At 40.1% G+C, this 22,897-nt stretch overlaps 1 long non-coding RNA gene across 1 annotated transcript in view; it reads left to right on the top strand.

Annotated features, from left to right (window-relative positions):
- Positions 1-15,077, top strand: part of LOC309346221 — a 40,557-nt gene extending 25,480 nt beyond the window's left edge. The window contains exon 5 of the long non-coding RNA XR_014158486.1: positions 15,048-15,077. This is a non-coding gene — a long non-coding RNA (uncharacterized lncRNA). The remainder of the gene's footprint in view (positions 1-15,047) is intronic.
- The last annotated feature ends 7,820 nt before the right edge of the window (positions 15,078-22,897 follow it).

Raw genomic sequence — 22,897 nt, 5'->3', positions numbered from 1 at the left:
GCATGCAGCCTCCAACCCACCCATGTGGATCCTGAGACCAATAAGACTTCTCATGTCTGGCTTGGAAGATTGTATACTGTTGGGAATGTAGATTCCATTTGTCAACAACTGAGGAACTGCTGTATTCTTCTTCTCTTCTATTTGCAGTGATAGCTATGCTATGTAGCGTAAAGAAACTAAATGAACGTCTATCAAACACAACTTGTAGGACTACCGAAGGTGGCAGTTGCTATAGTCGTTTTGTCGTCAAGAATTTCAGTGAGTATAAAACCTTTGTGTCATATTAAACCTGAGAGCAGGCATAGGCAAACTCAGCCTATGCCCATGATCCTGAGCGAACAGGACCAGTGGTCAGGGATGATGGGAATTTTAGTCCCCAAACATCTGAGGGCTGAGTTTGCCTATGCCTGACTGAGAGTGTGGGTCTATCATTTGGACCCTGGGATATCTAGGGGGGAGCCACAGAATGCTGATCTCACCGAATGTCGAGGAATTCATTTCCCCCCAACAATTACAGTGGTACCTCGTGTTACACACGCTTCAGGTTACATACGCTTCAGGTTACACACTCTGCTAACCCAGAACAGTTTCAGGTTAAGAACAGACCTCCAGAACAAATTAAGTACTTAACCCAAGGTACCACTGTAATTAAATATTAGAAGAATTTTAAATATATATAAAAATATATAAAATGTACCAATTATTACAATAAAAAGTGGTAGCATCCTTTTAGATAAAAACAGTAATTCCCCCAAAGCCTGTTGGGACAAGAAAGTCTTTACCTCTCAGGTAGAATATTTTATACTCACACAGGAGGAAGTACAGTGGTGCCCCGCAAGACGAACGCCTCGCAAGACGGAAAACCCGCTAGACGAAAGGGTTTTCCGTTTTGGGGGCGCTTCGCAAGACGAATTTCCCTATGGGCTTGCTTCGCAAGACGACAGCCCATAGGGAAATCTCCGGGACAGCGGGGAAGCGCAGCTCGTCTTCCCCGCTGTCCTCGGACCTCCTCCGAAGCCTGGCGGCGGGGCGGGGACACCTCCTCCCGCCGCCGGGCTTCGGAAGGATGCCCCGATGCCGGGCGGCGAGGCGGGAACGCCTCCCCCCGACGCCCGGCATCGGAACGATGTCCCGAAGCTGGGCGGCGGGGCGGGAAAGTCTCCCCCCGCCGCCCGGCATCGGAACGATGTCCCGAAGCCGAGCGGCGGGGCGGGAACGCCTCCCCCCGCCGCCCGGCTTCGGGGCATCGTCCCGATGCCGGGCGGCGGGGCAGGAACGCCTCCCCCCGACGCCCGGCTTCGGGGCATGGTCCCGATGCCGGGCGGCGGGGCAGGAACGCCTCCCCCCGACGCCCGGCTTCGGGGCATGGTCCCGATGCCGGGCGGCGGGGCAGGAACGCCTCCCCCCGACGCCCGGCTTCGGGGCATGGTCCCGATGCCGGGCGGCGGGGCAGGAACGCCTCCCCCCGACGCCCGGCTTCGGGGCATGGTCCCGATGCCGGGCGGCGGGGCAGGAACGCCTCCCCCCGACGCCCGGCATCGGAAGGATGTCCCGAAGCCGGGCGGCGGGGCCGTGAAGCCTGTCCTGGACCTCTTCTGAAGGCAGGCGGGGTGCAAAAGTCTTTGTCCCCCCTGCTTGCCTTCCCAGGGGCTTTTAAATCGCCCGGACAGCGGAGAAGTCGCTGTCCCGGGCGATTTTAAAATGCCGCCCGCCAGAAGAGGTCGGGGGAAGGCGGTTTCCATAGGAACGCATTAATTGATTTTCAATGCATTCCTATGGAAAACCGTGCATCGCAAGACGAAAAACTCGCAAGACGAAGAGACTTGCGGAACGAATTAATTTCGTCTTGCGAGGCACCACTGTACCTACTTTCAATAACAAATGCCATACCACTATGGGGAAAAAACTCAGACTCACTCCCCACATATCCAATAGTAACATTTCAATACTTTCCAGCTTGCAGCAACCATATGAGGGTTGGATAACATGGAATGACTATGCTGCTTATGCCACTCTGAAAATTGTTTTTTTAATAATAATAATAATAATAATAATAATAATAATAATAATTTATTTGTATCCCTCCCTCCCTGGCCGGGGCAGGGCGCAGAGTGGCTAACGTCATAAAACATCACAATATGCATAAAGCAGATATCAATAATGCACCCTATGGTTGATTTATGGGTGGTGTTTGAAGTGATTTTATTAAACTCACAATTTAATATTTTATTTGGGTTGAACCCAGGGACATAACTTGCACATTGCTCACAATGTGACTATTGTAATTAGCAAAACCAAGAAATTACGTTGTGTTATGTGGTCTCTATTGACAAACTAGCAGTTGCTTTTATTTAAAGCTGAAGTAACTGCTAAAGCTGAAGTAAAGATGCTAAAGCTGAAGTAACTGCTAAAGGGGTAAGCTCGACTCCTTACGCTGTGCTCCTTGCATTATTAATGCTAAAATCAAGAGAGAAAACCAACAACTTTGTATGAAAGGAGGCCCAATTGAAAAGCAATTTGGGTCTCCATAGGCAAGTTACAGAGGTTTGATTCTCAGAGTTTCACAGCCTTGGTAATATCACTTCAGGTAAGTTTTACAGGTGGTCACCTATGACCCTCTTCAGATTTGTGGTGTGCTCTTTTTCTACCTTCTTCAGCAATCAGGACAGCAAAGTTCTCAGTTGTGAAATACAAAAGCAATACTGATCTTTCATGAACATAAAGAGATAACAATTAGGGAATCAGGTTTTCTGAGCTTTTTCCTTTCCTTTCCTTTCCTTTTTCTTTTGGCCTTAAGTTATAAGGAAATGTTGCTGGGCACAAAAGGTTACTAGCACTTGCACTCTGATAGTCACTCTCTTACAGGGAATGGTTTGTTATGTTTTAGCTCTTTTCATCAGGCTGCATAAAGGGGCCAATCAGACAGCTTGTTTCTGGGGGAAAAGATAAAACTAACAGCAACATTTGAAAAGCACTGTATGCAAAGTCATAGAAACTTTTCTTTCTTGCTTCAACGGTAAAGTGTATCACCATTTTTAACTTTTATTTAGTCTATTGGCATTCTGATGTTTGTAGGGAAAACATTTAAACTCACAACTCAAGAAAATTAAGCTGCAAATACTATTGGGGGAGAAAACTGCAATCACCAAGGAATATACATCTTTTTAATAACAAGGTATAAAAAAAAATGAAACAGCCAGGCACAGAGCCAAGAGGAGCTGCTTGTTTGGCTCTCCTGTTTCCTAAAAGCTGAATATTTTCATTTTAAGATATAGATAAAGGGAATAAATGAGGAACCAAAGTATAGAAAAACCCACAGAAATAAGAAAATTCATCTCCCCCCATATTTTGGCACACAGAATGGTAAAATATTACAGGAGATAAACAATTCTCCAGGCTTGGTGTAGGCATGAATAGGAGCGATGACCTCAGCAACTTGGGTACCTTTCAATACCGGAAAGGAAGTAAACTTCAAGAATTTCATAGTCAGATACCACAACGTAACCAGACATGAATTTATCATAGTTATTTGTTTTAGAAGAGCCATCAATATACAGAATCAAGTCAGGCACCTTGTTTGCAACAACAATACTAAAGAAAGACAAGAAAAAAGAAAAAAAGTCTGCTATATATATGATAATTATTCAAAATATATGTGGATTGTTGCATGTCACATGTCTGTTTACATTCCAGCACAGATTGCTGGAGTCCGTGAGCAGAACTTCCACTCTGTATTGCTTTTGTTTTCAGTCTCTCTCTGAGAAGATGGCAAGGAGAGAAGCCATGTTTCTTTGTCTTGATTTATGTATAATAAATGTGTAGTTTAGTATCATGTTCACTCCTCAAGCCTCATCTGTTGCGCAGTTTATGCTGCTGAGTAATGTGTGCTCAAGCTTGCTGCTGGAACTTGAGTCACAGATGCACATCGGGGAGGATGACTGATGGATCTCCACAGTAGTAAGGCTGAGAAGAGAGATGCTCCAGCTGGGGCTGAGTCAGATGGCTTTTCATCCCCCGATCCCAACATGCTCTCCTACTTTCGATGCCCGCTGGGTTCTGGGAGAAGGGGGTCTGGAATGCTTTCTAAAGATGCTAAGTCTGTCAGCTATCTTCTCCCCTGGTGCCTCTTCTCCCTCCTCCACCATTATTTCCCAGCTGTCCCCCTCATTGGCCTCTGAGCTGTAACCTCCCTGTTGTGATTTTGAACTGTCTCCCTTTTCTCTGGAAGGGTCAGGCTGGGGAGGGAGTCTCCACCATTCCTCCTCTGCCCAGTCCCTGACAATCTAGCTATATTATTAAATGTCCAAGATAGTCCTGGCCCCATCAAAAGAATATTGTTCTTGAAGCCACCCTACCACTAGCTCTGAGAGTAAGCAGGTTCTGAGAGCAAGCAGCTGCTGCTAAATAGGCCTGCAATATATAGTAACAACACAAAGCCTCAAACCCTTTTGGTTACAATGTGACAGCAGCTGAAGGCACAGAAATCTTTTTTTATGAAAAAGGAAAACTTATTCAGACATTTCCCCACAGAAAGATGCATGGGAAAAGATTTATTACCTTGACATAGCCAGTCAGAAGTGAAATCAAGAGAATGAGAAAATGAGAGGAAAAAGAAAACTGTATTCTCCACTCTCTGAGAAATATATTACATAGTATAAGACAGCTTCTTGTGTTAGCCAGTGGATCAGCTAGCTGCAGATCAGATGATCAGATTCCAGGTGCTTGCCATTTTGTGTGTGCAGGAAAAACAAGTCAACAATGTCTCATTTAAAGAACTATCCTAGAATATTCACATGGTTTGGCAGAAGAATTTATACTGATTCGGGAAGAAGCTACTTTAAGGATTAGCTTGGTAGATTCAGTACTTGCTGGAATTTTTTTTTCTTTATTCACCCATTTGCTCAATGTATGTATATAAGGGAGCATCACAAAAAATTCATTCAGGAGAATAATGATTTGAATTTTTGCTGATGTAGGTATTCTTTGCTCTCTCACAGCTGATTCTCTACACATAAAAATGGAATTGGGATGTACTACAGATTGCACCACAGACAGCTACAGTTTCACCACAAGAGAAGGTGATTTTGCAGAGAATTTCAGGAAGTGCTGTCGTGATATGCAGTGCTTACAAGCGTTTGTGCAACGTAAGTATATGTGTATTTGTATATATCCTTAAGAATAAATAATATTGAGGCTTTAGGGGTTTTCATTAGTTGCCCTTAGACAAACGATATCAAACAGATTGCACTGGAGATCCTAGATGAAGCCCAAGATAGATTACAGCTTCCCTGGTTAGAGGACACAAAAGGTGGTACCCATGATACCACATAGTGAGGAACAACGTAAAGGTAAAGGACCCCTAGATGGTTAAGTCCAGTCAAAATAGACTATGGGATGCAACACTCATCTCGCTTTTCAGGGTGAGGGAGTTGGCATTTGTCTGCAGACAGCTTTCCAGATCATGTGGCCAGCATAACTCAACCACTTCTGGTGCAATGGGACACTGTGATGGAAGGTAGAGCACATGGAAACATTGTTTCCCTAGTAGTAACTCCACCTCTGGAACACCAGCTACAGGGTGACATCCTGGCTCTTCTAATATGGTGTTGCAGGACCCCTCAACCATGACCTTGGGAAACAGAAAGCTGAAAACTTTCAGTAATGCTCCCCAGGTCAAAGGAAGTAAAGTGAAAAAGGACTTTTCCAATACAGTGGTACCTCTGTTTGTGAACTTAATTCTTAAACTGAGGCTCTCTTTCACTAATGCGGGCTCCTGCCTCCGGTGCCCTTCCCCCATTCGGATTTGATTCACTTTCCGGGGAAAAGTTTGCCACTTCCGGTTTTGCAGAGGCAGTTCCCCAAAGTGTTCGTTAACTAGACTGTTCACAGACTGAGGTACCACTGTATTGTCAAATTAATGTGTATTTTTGAAAACATGTATTAAAAGGCTTTATGGATCAAAGTTCTGACTTTGAAAAGGTTCTGCTTGAAGAACGAGAGAAATTGATTTAAAAATGTATAAAATGTTACTATAATGGGAAACGAAAGATGAGCTGGTTAAATCTGCAATGATACAAGGGGCTAAAGATCAAGGACATAATATAGAAATGAATGCATGCGAAAGTTTATGGGGAAATGATATGAAATGTCCTGCCTGTTTTACTCTAAAAGGAAATTACACACAAAAAAATATGTATAGATGGATTTTATCACCTAACAAATTGGCTAAATGTTGTAAAATATTGTTGGAAGTGTAAACAGGTACATGGAACTTTCTTTTATATGTGGTGGACTTGTGAGAAAGTGAAGTTTTTTGGGGAAATGAAATATGATGAGACAAAAAAAGGAACCTAAAGCAATTATACAAGAAAACAAAAACAAAACAAAACCCATGGAAAAATTTCTCCTAGAGATTATGGGGAAAGAAGTTCCAAAAAATATTGGTACATGGAACTTCCTTTTTTATGTGGTGGACTTTTAAGAAGGTGAAGGTTTTTTGGGAAATGATATATGATGAGATATAAAAGATGTCTAAAGTGATTATATACAAAAAACAAAAAAACAAAAACAAAAAAGCAGAAATTTTTCTCTTAGATATTGTAGAGGAAGAAGTTCCAAAAAATGTATTTTAAGTTTTTTATGCATGTAACAACATTGGCTGGGATTCTCTCCGCGCAAAAATGGAAGGAAGTAGAACTTACTACCAAGGAAGAATGGATAAGTAAGGTGATGGACTATGCAGAATTGGCAAAGTTAACAGCCAAAATAAGAGAATCTAATGATGATTGCTTTGTTGAAGAATGGAAGTCTATTTCAGATTATTTAAAGAAATAATATAATGTGATGAACTCATGAGCAGGATTTGAAATATGAGCAACAGAAAGAATTAGAGAATAAAGTATTGATGTGTTGGTATAAAAGATAAAAAGTATTGTGCTGCAGAGGCAAAGAAATTAAAAACACCATGGAAAACGGGGTGGAAAGTCTGAAAAAGACAAATCTACCACGGTTCCAATCCCTGTGACAGGGTGAGCTCCCGTTGTTCGGTCCCAGCTCCTGCCCACCTAGCAGTTCGAAAGCACGTCAAAGTGCAAGTAGATAAATAGGTACTGCTCCGGCGGGAAGGTAAACAGCGTTTCCATGCACTGCTCTGGTTCACTAGAAGTGGCTTAGTCATGCTGGCCACATGACCCATAAGCTGTCTGCGGACAAACGCCGGCTCACTCGGCCTATGGAGCGAGATGAGCGTGCAACCCCAGAGTCGTCTGCGACTGGACCTAACGGTCAGGGGTACCTTTACCTCTATATATATCAAATTTTGGAAAATTTAATAAAATATTATTACACTGTAGCAAAAGAAAGAAAGAAAGAAAGAAAGAAAGAAAGAAAGAAAGAAAGAAAGAAAAGTGCTGAAACCATGTGCTGAATTTAGTTGTTGTGTTTCACAGGGCCAGGACGTGAGTTAAATGGGCAAGAGTGTCCAACCTGTATTCCTTCTCTCTCAGAAGCCTGTAAAGGCTCAGAGACCATCAAGTGTTATAATGATGAGACTCAGTGCATCGAGTTTGTTGTTGCTTATGGTAAGTAGCTCTGCCAGCCAATGAGGTGGAGACAGGGTGGTGGGCTGCTCTCTTGCTCTGTTTGTGGCTTTCTGCCAGAAAATGCACTATTTTCATTAACCTTTTGAAAGTAAAAGCAGCCATGGAGCCGTGATATGAAAAGCAATATTGATTTTTTTTAAAAAAAATCTTATTATTAAGCTGTTGTTTTTTTTAAAAGAAGAAAAACAAAAAGAAAAACAAAACCAAAAACATACCAAGTGAAAGAACAAAGACATATAAACGAACAACAGAGAAAAACATCAATTTATAACATAACATTAATTGACTTCCCTCCATCACGGTTTTGAGCTATATCCCCACAGTATCTTCCTGCGGTATCTTTTTACAACCTTTATCTATACATCGCAGGTTTTATGTTACACCTACTGTGATTTTAATATTTCCTAAATTTGTTTCTATGTATGTAATGAATTTGTTCCAATCGTTAGTAAATTTTACGCTTGTTTGATGCCTGATCTTCTGTGTCATCTTTGCTAGTTCTATATACTCACATAACTTAGTTTGCCATTCTCTAATAGTTGGGATATTAGGCATTTTCCAATTTTGCGCTAGCAATATCCTGGCGGCTACTGTTGCGTATTGGAACATAGTTTGGTCTTCTTTCCTAATCTCATCTCCGACCATTCCTAGGAGAAAGGCTTCGGGGTTTTTTAGGAAAAGTATATTTCAAATTTTTTTTTAGTTCATCATAGATAAGTCCCCAAAACCTTTTCACTTCTTCACAAGCCCACCACATGTGGTGGAAATCACCCTCTTTTGTTTTGCATTTCCAACAAGTTTTGTCCCCGGTCTTATACATTTTCTCCAATTTCACTGGGGTGATGTACCATCGGTACATCATTTTTTCCATATTTTCTCGGAGTCCAACACAAGCTGTGAATTTCATATCCTTGTTCCAAAGTTTCATCCACCTGTCGTAATCTAGATTATATCCAAGGTCCATGGCCCATTTGACCATAACCTCCTTTACCTCTTCATCCTTGGTATCACAATCTAGTAATTGATTATACATTTTGGATAAAAGTTTGGAATTTCCTTCTAGTATTTCCACCTGGTATCTGGATTTTTTTCTCATTCATCCCTGTTTTTTATGCTCATTCCATAAAGCATTAATTTGGTGAAACTGTAGCCAACCCGTTAATTTATCCTTTAAATCTTCATATGGTGTGATTTTCCATCCTTTATCTGATCTTACCAGGAGGTCTTCATAGGTCCATCTTTGACTTTCCATGTTTAATTTTTTGATTGTTAGGATATCAATTGGTGATAGCCACCAGAGGGTGTCTTTTTCTATAAATCTCTTATTTCTGTCCCATACCTCAAGCAACGCTCCTCTGATAATATGGTTGGAGAATCCTTTATGAACCCTCTCTTTATCATGCCATAGATATGCATGCCAACCAAATCTGATGTTAAATCCCTCGTAATCCAACAAATCTGTGTTTTTCAAAACGATCCATTCCTTGATCCAACACAAGGATGAGGCCTCATAGTATAGTTTTAGGTTCGGGACGGCAAACCCTCCTCTATCTCTTTGATCTGTAAGTAGTTTAAATTTGATTCTTGCTCTTTTGCCCTGCCAAATAAATCTGGAAAGGGTTTTCTGCCAATCTTTAAACATTGTCGTACCTCTAATCACCGGGATGTTCTGAAATAGGAACAGCAGTCTTGGGAGAGTGCTCATCTTAATTGCAGCCATTCTACCCGACCAGGAGAGTTTTATCTTGCTCCAGGTGTCTAAGTCTTTTTTAATCTCTCTCCAGGTCCTATTGTAGTTATCTTCTACTAGGTTTATGTTTTTCGTGGAGACCCAAATACCCAAATATTTCACCTTTTTCACCACCTTGATTCCTGTTTGCAATTCTAACTGGTTTCTTAAATTTTCAGCCAAATTCTTTGTCAACATCTTGGTTTTAACTTTGTTTAGCTTAAACCCGGACAGTTTTCCAAATACTTCAAGTAACTCTAAAACTTTACTGATACCTTTTGCTGGTTCTTCTAGCGATATTACCAAATCATCGGCGTAGGCCTTTAATTTATATTCTTTTGCTCCAATTCTGATTCCTCTTATTTCTGGGGTTTCCCTTATTTTATTTGTAATTACTTCCAACACCATAATAAATAGGAGAGGGGACAGAGGGCACCCCTGTCTTGTACCCTTCGAAATCGCGAACGAATTAGTTAGATTATTGTTAATAATTAATTTAGCCCTTTGGCTTGAATAAATCGCTCTTATACCTTCCATGAAAGGCCCCTCTATCCCTACCCTCTCCATACATTTTAATAAAAACCACCAGGATACATTGTTGAAAGCCTTTTCGGCATCGATGAAAATTAGTACCGCGGGAATGTCGTTCTTAAATTCCAAATATTCAATAATGTTTATTATGTGCCTTATGTTGTCCTTTAGTTGCCTATTAGGGAGGAATACAGCTTGATCTTTGTGAATGGATTTTATTAAATATTTCTTAAGTCTGTTCGCCATTATTTCTGCGAAGATTTTATAATCATTATTAAGTAGTGATATCGGTCTATAATTTCTTATGTCGAGTTTATCAGAGTCTGATTTAGGTATTAACGTGATGTGATTCCAGGAATCAGGTATCTTCCCTCCTTGTAAAATATTATTCATTACATCACATAAAACCGTGGCCAGATATTCCTTTAAAACTTTGTAGTATTTTTGTGACAAACTATCTGGACCTGGCGCTTTCCCTGGTTTCATCTTCTTAATTGCCTCCTTGACCTCATCTGCTGTTATTAATTTATTTAAATGGGTTTTTTCTTCATCCTTCAACTGTTCTCCTCCATTCCTTTCCAGATATTTTTCTATTTCTACTATGTCCTCGTCTTTCTTTTTATACAAATTTTCATAGAACTGAAGGAACTTTTCCTTTATTTCATTGGGGTCTTCTAATATTTGCTCTTCTGTTTTAATTTTGTTAATCACGTTTTGTTTTTTCCTTTTTCTTAATTGCCACGCCAATAGTCTCCCCGTTTTGTTTGCGGATTCAAAATATTTTTGCTTCATTGATTTAATTCTCCATTCTACTTCTTGACTTATTAGTGTTGAGTATTGTGTTTGCAGCATTTTAGAGATTTGTTTAGTCCTTTCGTCCCTAGGATTTATTATTAGTTTTTTCTCACAATCTCTTAATTGCTTGACTATTTCTTCTTTCTTTGATTCTCTTAGTTTCCTTCTATAATTGTTCTGTTGAATTAAGAATCCTCTTAAAACCGCCTTGCTGGCGTCCCAAATTATATCAGTTTTGGTTTCTTTATTTAAGTTTATGTCAAAATAGTCTTTCAGGGTACTTTTAGCCTTCTCGATAATCTCATCATTTTCAAGTAAGTATTCATTCATTCTCCACCTATATGGTCCCGATGATTTACATTTTATTTCCTAAACAATTGGGTTGTGATCAGAAAGGGTTCTGGGTTGTATTTCACATTTTGTTGTTCTTATCGAAAGTTCTCTTGAGACCCATATCTGATCAATTCTACCCCAACTCTGGTGTGGTTCTGAGAAATGCGTAAATTGTTTCGTTATTGGGTTTTTATGCCTCCAAATATCGATCAAATCTAAGTTTTCTTGAAGGTTATTAAATGATTTTGGAAGTTTCCCTTGATTCGATTTCCTCTTTTTTTCACTTCTATCTAATTCTGGTACTGGTACTCCATTCAGAACTCCAAGTAGAATTAATTTGTAATTTTCTAATTCTTATAGTACTTGTTCCAGGTTTTTTTTAAAAAAACTCTGCTTTGTTTGTATTAGGTGCATAAACAGTTACCACATAAAATTTTTCCCCTTGGTGGCTAATTTGAACTCCCAAAATTCTTCCCTCATCATCTTTGCAGATTAATACAGGTTCCCATTTCTCCTTAACGTATATCACCAACCCTCTTTTTTTATTTACATCTGAGTTGATAAACTCAACTCCCAACTTTTTGTTAATCAATATATGTTTGTGTTTTTTGGCCACATGTGTCTCTTGACAGCAAATCACGTCATAGTTTTTATTCCTCAAAACTTTCTCTATTTTATTCCTTTTTGATTTTTCATTTAGACCGTTTACATTCCAGGACAAAAAATTCAAAGACATTACTAAAATTAAATTCTATTTGTTCAATTTAAATTTTCAAACTTGTGTTTTGGGGCTTCCGTTCCCTGTATATTCTTCCTCTTCTGCCTCCTCACCTCCCACAGCACCTTCTTCCTCTTCTACTTCTTCTTCAACTTCTTTCTCTTCCCGTATCCCCCTCCTCTCTTTCTTTCCTCTTTTCTTGTTTTTACTTCCCTCTCTATCTCTTAGCCTGTCCTCAGCCTTACCAAGCTCTTTCTCATACCTTCTCAGGAATTTTTCCACCTCTTGGGGGTCAGCTTAAATCTTTTGTCTTTAAAAAAGAAGGCAATCCCTTCAGGGAACTCCCATCTATATTGTATGCTATTTCTCCTCAAGACACCTACTATTTGTCTATATCCTTCCTTTTTACGCAGTAGTCTAACTGGTGTTTCTTTAAGGACAATAAATGATCTGCCGTCAATTATTATTTTTTTATGATAGCTCGTTTATAATATTAAGTTCTTCATCTCGATTGAATTGAGGATTACTAGGCAGTCCCCAAGAGGTTTTTTAAACTTATTTTGCTGGGCTCTCGTTCTTATTCTAAAGGCATTTTCTATCGTATATGCCACCTCTTCCTCTTTCAGTTCCAACCATTTAGTTAGCTCCTTAATCATTTTCTCTTTTATATTCTCTTTCGTTTCTTCTCCTATTCCTCTGAATTTTAAATGAAGTTGTTTCTGTCGCATTTCTGTCATCACTAAGCTATCCCATATTTGCTCCTGCATTTTGTTCACCTCTCTCATTTCTTCCTTTATTTTTTCTGTCTCTTTTTTCTGTTCTCTCATCTGTTTTTGAATTTTTTTATTGGTCTCTTCAAAGGTTTTTGACTTGACAGATAATTCTTGGATTTTAGTAGAAAGTTCACCTACTGCCCCTTCTATCTATCATCTCCTGCACTTCTAATTTATTTTCCATGTGGATTTCATTTTGTTTAAACTCCTCCTTGATTTTTAACCACAGAATATCTAGGTCTTTAATTTCTTCTTGTCGGGATGTCTTTCTTTCAGCAGGGGTCCCCCCCACCTTTTTCCTGTTTTTCCCTGACATTATATCCCTACTTTCACGGTTTGTATTTTGCAGCTAAGTCTCTCCCTTAAAGGGCTCACAATCTCTTTCTCCTTCTTCTTTTCTTTTCCGGAAAAAAATATTTTATTTTATTTTATTTTATTTTTTTATTTTTATTTTTTATTTTTTAAATTCTGAAGCCCTTGTATAGAAATTATAGAGCTATACTCCTCCACCACATCCAAAAATATCTAGAATCTTATAGGATATCTCAGTCCAATATCTGGACTCAATCGGCGGATATGACTTCTAGACCTAATTCAGTACACTTTCAAATTACTCATCAGTCCTTTTTAAACCAGAAAACAAATAACCCTATCTCACAAAGCTAAGCGAAGATAAGGAAGAATGCGAGAAATAAATATTTTCAAAAGGCAGTAAGGTAGTGAACCCAACCATAAAGAAGATTAAGCCACAATAGGTATGTCTAAATAATGAGGATATTAACCCCACAATAAAAATTCCCTCTTTGATACGGAGTAGTTAGCTGGGCTAAATCAAGTCAGCAGTCTTTTTAAAGTACGCAGAAGAAGATTCAAAAGTGTTACCCAGATTATTTCACAAAAGTTGCTCTGACCAGACCAGCGTATCCCTAAATTCTTCAGCCACTTGACGGCCTAATCCAACATATAGAGAGGTAATGCGGTCCGCACCACTTAGCGTTCATAAAGACGAGAAGAAAAAGTCACCCTTATTCGGCAACCTTCTTACTTTTTTCTTAATTGTTGTAGAAATGTCCAACACATTCAAAAGGAGTAGGTGGTAAATTTAATTAAGCCTATTGCGTTGAGAATCAGCTCTGGTTGGTTAGAAACACAGCTCCCCCTATAGTAAAGGAGTCCAGTACTCAAGTTTACTTTCAAGTTCTATTCCAACACCAGAGGGGTTACAGGGCTGATCGCTACAGTTATTGAATAGCTGAAAAAGGAAATGGTATCACGCAACGGAGTGAAAAAAGAGAAAGGGAGGACACCAGAAAGAAAAAGTTGTAGGGGATTATAGATCTCCTTAGAGTGGTTTTACGTTCCCCGCTGTGTTTTAGCTCACCGTGTTTCAGTTTCAAAGGCGTCTGTGATAAAGTTCTCCCTTCTGTCTCTTTATATTTCTTCCTTTCAACGCCGCTTTCAGTAAACTCCCCGACCGCTGAGCTCGATTGATATTTGCAACTGTATCCCACAGCAAAAGAAACAAAGTATGCGGCCGGGGAAGTAAAATACAAATTCAAGCAGGCATCTTCTTTGCTACTTTGTGCTTAATAATTTGTTTGCCTTAACAAAGTTGCCATAGCGTTCAGTACTCACTCAGTCAGGCCGGTAGGCAGCTACTTCCTTTTTTTTAATATGCATGCGATTCTGTGACCCGCACCATTTTTTACTCTCCACCGGATAGATTCCTTGCCGAGATCTTAAAACATCCAGGGCTCTCCTCACTTAAACTCCAATTTTTAAAGATGTTTTGAGTCACCACATGCTGGAGAATCCATTTTTATCTTGTGGAGGTTCATCGCCTTTCTCAGCTGAAGCTAGAGGCATCACAACACGGAGTCGGTGCTCTCCCATTTTGCGCTCACGGTCCCATCCCGAGTTTCTTCCATAAGAAAACCCCCCGAAAAGACTGTGAAACCGCTCCCACGCTGCCGGGAAGCCTATCCCCCAGGGGTCTCCCGCCTGGGATTTTTGGGGGGCGCAGTGCCTTTGTGACACCCCCAAGCCTCCGTGTTGTTCAGAAAACCCTTTACAAGGGCTTTCTGCACTTCCTCGCTGTCCGCGACCCAAACCGGAAGTCCTCGGAAAGCAATATTGATGAAGATGGGCCCCTGTCCCATAACAAAAAATGGATATTTTCCAAATTTTAAACATAGGTGTCAAATTGATCTCATGAATGATTCTTACATGCTTTCTATACTTGGTCAATACACTTAATAAAATGATCCTGCTCTCTCTGTTCTGCATAAAAACTCACTTATTACTACCCAGGCACTCATGTGAAATTGTCTCTTTTTCTTTACTAGATGACAGTGCAATTCCTAACAAGCATTTCCACGGCTGCGCATCACCAAAATTTTGTGGATTGGCCAAGAATTCAACGTATATTGATTTCCTTTCAGGCACTGTAATCCGAGCCCGATGCTGTGCAGCTCTGCCTTCTTCAGAGCAGCTCAACTTTGAAGGGTAGCTAGGAGAGAACAATGTCTTCTTCCTTTTGGATCCCACTGTTTGTTGCAACAGTGGAGGTGCAGGTTGCTTGCCTGGTGGTGGGAGAGGAAGAGTGACTACAATTCATAGGACTCCTATTTGGCTTTTAGTGGAGGGTTAATGGGATGCAAGGGATAGAGAAGCTAAAGCAGGAATGTGGGTCTTGGCAGCTCTGTCTCATGATCATATGATACAGGGGTTAAATTTATCTTTGTTGAAAATCAAAATAAATTGATGTGGCAAATAAAAACCGTGTTCTGTGTCTGTATTCATCAAATTAAGAATATTTGTTAGCTGCAGTGGCAAAGGGCAGTGTTTTTAAAAGGAAGAAATAGCTAATGATTCGTTATTTTATTAATTTATGAAATGTGTATACCACTCCATATCTCAAAGAAATCTCTGAGTGGCCTACAGTACAATATCATAAGGACATCACAATTAAAAAAAAAATACGATAAAAAGTTCCCCACCCAATTAATCAAGAGGAAACATTTTTTTTAATAAATATTTATTAAAGTTTTTAAATATAAATGCACAAATAATAAACAATCTTACTTCTGTCACAAACATAATTTCATCACTTCTTTGGACTCCCTCGCGTCAAACTCATGCTGGTAGCTTCGAGAACACTGTCCAACCATCTTGTCCTCTGTCGTCCCCTTCTCCTTGTGCCCTCCATCTTTCCCAGCATCAGGGTCTTTTCCAGGGAGTCTTCTCTTCTCATGAGGTGGCCAAAGTATTGGAGTCTCTGCTTCACGATCTGTCCTTCCAGTGAGCACTCAGGGCTGATTTCCTTAAGAATTGATCAGTTTGATCTTCTTGCAGTCCATGGGACTCTCTCTTTTATATATATATATAAATATTTATTAGAGTTTTTAAATACAAATGCACCGATAATAAACAATCTTACTTCCATCACAACGTAGTTTCATCACTTCTTTGGACTCCCTCACGTCTCCCGCTCCCATTTACATCGTTAAAAGTTTTTTCCAAACAAATTATCAACTTGTTTACAATCTCATGTCCACTCATTCAAATATAATCTAGCACTTCTTCCAAAAAATTTTATATTTTCTTTAGTCTCACTTATCATCAAATTTAAATCTAATTTAGTGGTGGCCAATTTTTTATAATCTAGCATCCTTCTTAACATTCAACCAAATTACAATGTTTTTGTAGATACATCTTGAATTTCTTCCAGTCTTCCTCCATCTTCTCTTCTCCCAGATCACGGATTCTGCCAGTCATCTCGGCCAGTTGCATATAGTCCATCAGCTGCATCTGCCACTCTTCCAGTGTGGGTAGATCTTGAGTTTTCCAATTTTTTGCGATGAGTATCCTTGCTGCCGTTGTTGCATACATAAAAAATGTTCGGTCCTTCTTTAGCACCTTCTGGCCGACAATACCCAGAAGGAAGGCCTCTGGTTTCTTAGTGAAGGTATACTTAAATACCTTTTTCAGCTCATTATATATCATTTCCCAGAAGACCTTCACCTTAGGGCATGTCCACCAGAGGTGAAAGAACGTTCCTTCATTTTCTTTACATTTCCAACATTTATTATCAGACGAATGGTATATTTTGGCAAGTTTAACTGGGGTCATGTACCATCTATATATCATTTTCATTACATTTTCCTTCAGAGCATTACATGCGGTGAAGTTCAGCCCAGTGGTCCACAACCTTTCCCAGTCCTCAAACATAATGTTATGCCCAATATCCTGTGCCCATTTTATCATAGCCGGTTTAACCATTTCGTCTTGTGTATTCCATTTTAACAGCAAGTTATACATTCTAGATAGTACCTTAGTCTTTGGTTCTAACAATTCTGTTTCTTACTTTGATTTCTCCACCTGGAACCCTAACTTTTTGTCATTTTTAAAAACTTCTTTAATCTGAGCATAATGTAACCAGTCTCGCACCTTATCCTTCATTTTCTCCAAACTCTGCAATTTCCAATTGTCTCCATCTTTTTCTAATATTTCCCAATATTTTGGCCATTTGGCCTCCATATTGGGTCTTTTTCGGGCCTTAGCCTCCAGAGGTGAAAGCCACCTTGCAGTTTTATTTTCCAATAAGTCTTTATATTTTGTCCAGACATTGAACACTGCTTTCCTGACAATATGGTTCTTAAAGGCCTTATTGATCTTAACTTTGTCATACCATAAGTATGCATGCCAACCAAAAGCATTGTTAAAACCTTCCAGGTCCAGTACGTCAGTGTCTTCGAGAAGTAGCCAGTCTTTTAGCCAGCAGAAAGCTGCGGCTTCATAGTACAACTTTAAGTCTGGCAGGGCAAAGCCCCCTCTTTCTTTCGCATCTGTTAATATCTTAAACTTAATTCTGGGCTTTTTGCCCTGCCAGACAAATTTAGATATATCTTTCTGCCACTTCCGGAAGCACTCCGTTTTGTCCACAATCTGTAGTGTTTGAAACAAAAATAACATTTTTGGCAATACATTCATCTTAATAGCAGCAATTCGGCCTAACAAAGAAAGCTTCAATTTTGTCCAACTATCCAAGTCTCTCTTAATTTCAGACCAACATTTTTCATAGTTATCCTTGAATAGACTCAGATTTTTTGCTGTTATGTTTACCCCTAGGTACTTTACCTTTTTAACCATAGTTAGTTCTGTTTCTCTCTGAAACCGTTCTGACTCTGTGTCTGTCAATTTTTTTCCCAGCACCTTGGTTTTCTGTTTGTTTAATTTAAATCCCGCCACCCGACCAAAGTCCTGAATCAATTGTAATACTCTTTTCGTACTAGATTCTGGCTCCTGCAGGGTCAAAACTAGGTCATCTGCAAAAGCTTTAAGTTTGTATTGTTTCGCTCCGACCTGAATCCCTTCCACCAACCGGTCCCCTCTGATCATGTTCAAGAGCACCTCCAGAACCGAGATAAATAACAGAGGGGAGATCGGGCAGCCTTGTCGTGTTCCTTTTTCAATTTTGAACTCTTCTGTAACCACATTGTTAACTATCAATTTGGCCTTTTGTTCTGAATATATTGCATCAATCCCATTCTCAAACCCCCGTCCCACTCCCATTTCTTTTAAATTTCCCTTCATAAATTTCCAAGAAATATTATCAAAGGCCTTCTCCGCATCTATAAAAATTAACACTGCTTTTGTATTTATGTCTGTTTGCAAAAGTTCCAAAATGTCAATAATGTTCCTAGTATTGGCAAACATATGTCTACCTGGGAGAAAGCCTGCCTGGTCTTTATGAATTACTTCATTTAGAACTCTTTTAAGTCTACTTGCCAAAATGTCTGCAAATATTTTGTAATCCACATTCAGAAGGGAGATGGGACGATAGTTTTTGAGTTGTGTCTTTTCAGTTTCAGATTTTGGTATCAATGTGATAAAAGCTTCCTTCCACGATTCCGGCGCCCTCTTCCCCTCCATAATTTCATTACAGACCTCCATCTTTGGTTGGATCAGATAGTCTTTTAATGTCTTATAATACTTGGAAGTCAGGCCATCTGGCCCTGGAGATTTGCCCAGTTGCATGTTCTGAATGGCTTGTTCAATCTCTTGTTGTGTTATTTTGTTGTTCAGGATTAATCTGTTTTTTTGTGACAACTTTGTTAATCCATTTCTTTCCAAAAATTGTTTAATCTCAACCTCGTCTTGCGGGCCTTGAGTATATAATTTTTTGAAGTATCTCTGGAAGCACTTTCTAATTTCCATGGGGTTCTGAATGTTTCTTCCTTCAATTTCTAGATTTGTAACTGTATTTAATTTCTGTCTCTTCTTCAACTGCCATGCAAGCAGTTTCCCACATTTATTCGCCGATTCAAAAGTTTTTTGTTTCATTAATTTAATCTTCCACTCTATTTCCTGATTTATCAATTTGGAATATTGTGCTTGGTATAGTTTAATTTCTCTCAGAATCGGCTGTGACTTCGGATTTGATCTTAATTTCTTCTCCAATTCTTTGATTTTCTGCAAAATCTTATCTTTCCTTTCATTTTGTGTCCTTTTCTTTACGGCGTTCTGTTGTATCAAGAACCCCCTCATCACAGCTTTGCTTGCGTCCCAGATAGTTCTTTTTTCCACCGTAGTGTTCATATTTATCTCGAAGTAATCCTTCAGAGTTTTTTGGGCCTTCTTAATAATCTCCTGGTCTCTAAACAAGTTGTCATTCATCTTCCATCTAAAGGAGCCGGTTGGCAAAAGTGTCATATCCATCTTCAGCGCATTATGGTCGGAGCAGGTCTTTGGGCAGATTTCCACTTTTCTAACCTTGGGTGCCAGACCTCTAGTTATCCATATTTGGTCGATTCTTGTCCAAGTCAGCTGGGCTTCAGAGAAGAATGTTCCCTCTCTTCCCAGGGGGTTCTTAGTTCTCCAAATGTCAATCCAGTCCATATTGTCTGTCATTTCAAAAAAGGTCTTTGGTAGTCTGCCGTCTTTTGTAACATTTTGGTTTTGTGACTTATCCATGTTAGTCGATACGACCCCATTCATATCTCCCATCATAATGATGTTGTTGTAGTCCAGATAGTCCAGCATAATCTCATGCAACTTCTTATAAAATTCCGATTTCCCGTCATTTGGTGCATAAATTCCTAGTATCAGAATCTTTTCTCCTTGATGTTGTATCTCAATTGCTAATATTCTTCCATGTTCATCTTTGAATAAAAATTTAGGTGACAGGCTCTCTTTTGCATATATCACCACTCCTCGCTTCTTTACTCTGTCCGAAGATATAAATTCTTGACCAAGTCTTTTGTTTATTAACACCTTTCTATGGAGCCTAGTCACATGTGTTTCTTGTAAGCAAATAATGTCCAATTGTTCTTTTTTTAATATATGAAAAATTTTCCTCCTTTTTTCCGGGATGTTACAACCATTAATGTTCCAACTCAGAAGTTGCAGAGACATCCTGAGTAAATCTGGTTATTTTTCGAGGGGTGGTACCTTATTCAAAGGATCTTCGGGATCCAAGGGTGCAGGTACCTCTGGTGTTTCAGGCCCTGGAAGTTGATCAATTCCTTTGTGAAGGTCCTCTCCGTGTACGTTCAGAAATTTATCTCTATCTTCCAATGTTCTGATTTTGATCTTCTTCCCTCTAAAGGTGAAAGATAATCCTTGAGGGAATTCCCACCTAAAGATGATTGAGTTGTTCCTTAGCAATCTTGTCAGCTCCAAATAGTTAGATCTAAGATCCAACAGTTGTTTAGGAATATCCTTGTAAATCTCAATTCTTTTGTCCAAAATGTCCAGTGACTTTCCGTAGTGTAGGCCCAAAATCTTGTCCCTTTCCTCCTTTGACCTCAATATTATCAAACAGTCTCTGGGCTTCTCTTTCTTTATAAGTCTTCCAAGCCTGAAAGCTGAAACAATTTTAAAATCCTTTTCCTCTAAGCTCCAAAATTTGGAGAATTCTTTGGTCAAAAACTCAGCTAGGTTGCCTTCTTCCACTTCTGGTATTGCCCTTATCCTTAAATTGCTCCCCCGGTTCCGCAGTTCAATCATAGATAGATAGGTCTGGTGTTCACCTACTTGTTTGCAGAGTGGTCTTACCTCTTGTTCTAAATTTTCAAGTTTTTGGCTGGTATCTTCAGCCAATTTCCGATTTTCCCCTGCAGCCTCCTTCAATTCTCCAATTGCTTGAGTATTCTGTGCAACTTGTCCAGATAATTTATTTAAACATTCTGTGTTTTGGTCAATTTTATATGTTTGCTCATCGGCCTTCTTGTCCAAAGATTCTACTTTCTTGTCCAAAGATTCCAATTTTTCAAAGATTTTCTCTAAAATAGCAGTGCTTGCCCCTGAGGCCATATCTTCCAATTGTAATTCCTCAGTTTCTCCCTCCCCTGCCCGTGGCAGAGAGGCAGCTTCTTCCTCAGAAGGCAAAGTAGGCACAGATGATCTACGTGCCTGTGAGGCTGCAGTTAAAGTTGTCAAAGTTGTTTGTTTAGCTCTTCCTCTCCTTCTTGCACCACTCATTCCAAAGTTATCTAAAAGTCAAGGTCAAGCTGAGTTGTTCCCATGAGAAAGCAGCAGCCCAGATGGTAACAGTCAACAGAGGGCCGGGAAAAGGAAAGTAAAATAAAAGTCACTGCTGTAAGTCCCAAATCCTCTAGGGGGAGTTTAAAATATTTCAAGGAAGAGATCAATTCCAATTAAAATAAAGTCAGATTTCAAAGTCCAAGAACCTTCAAGAAAAATTTTTTCAGTAGAGTTAGGATTTAATACAGCAACAGTGTTTCTGATGGTGCAAACTGGTAATCCAAATGCTTCAGAGTAACAAGTTCAAACTCTCTCAGATTGTTTCAAAGTTCAGATTCAAAGTATCCAAACTGCAAACTGCAAACTGACAGCTCAATTTCTCAGGCAGCTCCAGCACCTGGGTTTTTTAGTTAGAATGTAGCTCCAAGAGAAGAAAGGTATCCCCATGCAGCTAAAATTCATAAAGTCCAGCACATGAAATTATTATTCCACTTAAGGTAAAGTTCAATGGGTGCTCAGATCAGATAATTTAAAAGATCTCTCTTTGCCTCCACTCCTCCAGCTCTTTGCGTTCAAGTTCAACGGGAGCGGAAGACGGACTTCCTGTTTTTCGTCACTCTGCTTTCAGCCAAATTTAGTACTTTAAAGTTCCAAATTGTATAGAGTCAATTATTTACTCACGGGTTGTTGTTTTCAAAGCAAAAATTTCAGGAAGAAAGGTCAGCGCTCACTGGCAACAGCTACGCGGCTTCGCTCCGTTGATTGCGGAACGACCCTCAGCGCCGCTACCCCCTCCGCGATCCGGAGCCCCTTACGGGGTTCCTTCAACGCTTTGAGGGCAGCTCCTGGCGCCCGCCGGGTCCCAGGACCGCAGGCTTCTGCTGCCTGCGGTTTTCCGATGTGGGTCTCCGCTTCGCCGTAGCGGACGACCCTTCTCAGCGGAGCTACCCTCTCCCGGTTAGAAGAGGGCAGCCATTGCCTTTTCGCGCCGCCTCCGGAAGTCTAATCAAGAGGAAACATTGAAGAAAGCTCTAAAATGCAGTCCACTGTTTGCATTTCTAGCTGTCTGGCAGAACTCTGGAGAGCCAGCGAGAGATTCTACATTCTGCTCCCAGAGCGCCAAACCATATGTCAACAAGAACCCCAGAAAACAAGGCATAATAGCCCCCTCCCACCTGGGATCTCCACCAACTACTTTAAAGAGTGCTGGAGGCTGGGCACCATGTGTGGCATAACCCTCCCACTGAAATGTAAAAGCAATTTTAAAAAGGCACTCCCACAAATCTCAAAGCCACATACTCTTTCTTGTCCCACACACATTTTATATTTCCATTTCTGGCAGTCCCTTATTCTCTGGCCAACCATCTCTTTGCACTGCTAACCCAGTCCTCATCATCAATATAGCTCCTGGGAATGGAGCACTTCATGGTCTCATTAAGGAAAAACAAACAAAAATGTGACTCCTTGGACTGCCTGGTAATTAGCCCTACTAGGAAGGCTCCATATGATGGTTTGAGGCCTATCCAAAACAGGCACTATAGCAAATATGGGAGGATCATAGAATTGTAGAGTTGCAAAGGACCTCAAGGTTTGTCTAGACCACCCCCTGTACAGATGTCACAGCATACCCTCCAACATTCCTCAGATGACAATGGGGACATATTCTTCATCAGTATTACAGAATCCAAAAATTGTAGAGTTGGATGAGAACCCAGCGATCATTTAGTCCAAGCCCCTGCAATGCAGGAATCTTTAGCTCAACATGGGGTTCGCACCCACAAACCAGTCTCACACTCTGCCAAGTGAGCTATCCCACTGCTTGAGCATTTCCTCCTGGTCTAGTATGAAAGTTATTAGAGGAAACACACAAAACTGCAGTATTTTAAGTGCAGAAATCTTATAATTTCTGTATTGCAATTAGGGAAGCATG

Source organism: Podarcis erhardii (genome assembly GCF_964252035.2).
Source record: "Podarcis erhardii genome assembly, chromosome: 7".
NCBI classification, from domain to species: domain Eukaryota; kingdom Metazoa; phylum Chordata; class Lepidosauria; order Squamata; family Lacertidae; genus Podarcis; species Podarcis erhardii.
This window is presented reverse-complemented; position numbering and strand designations above follow the sequence as displayed.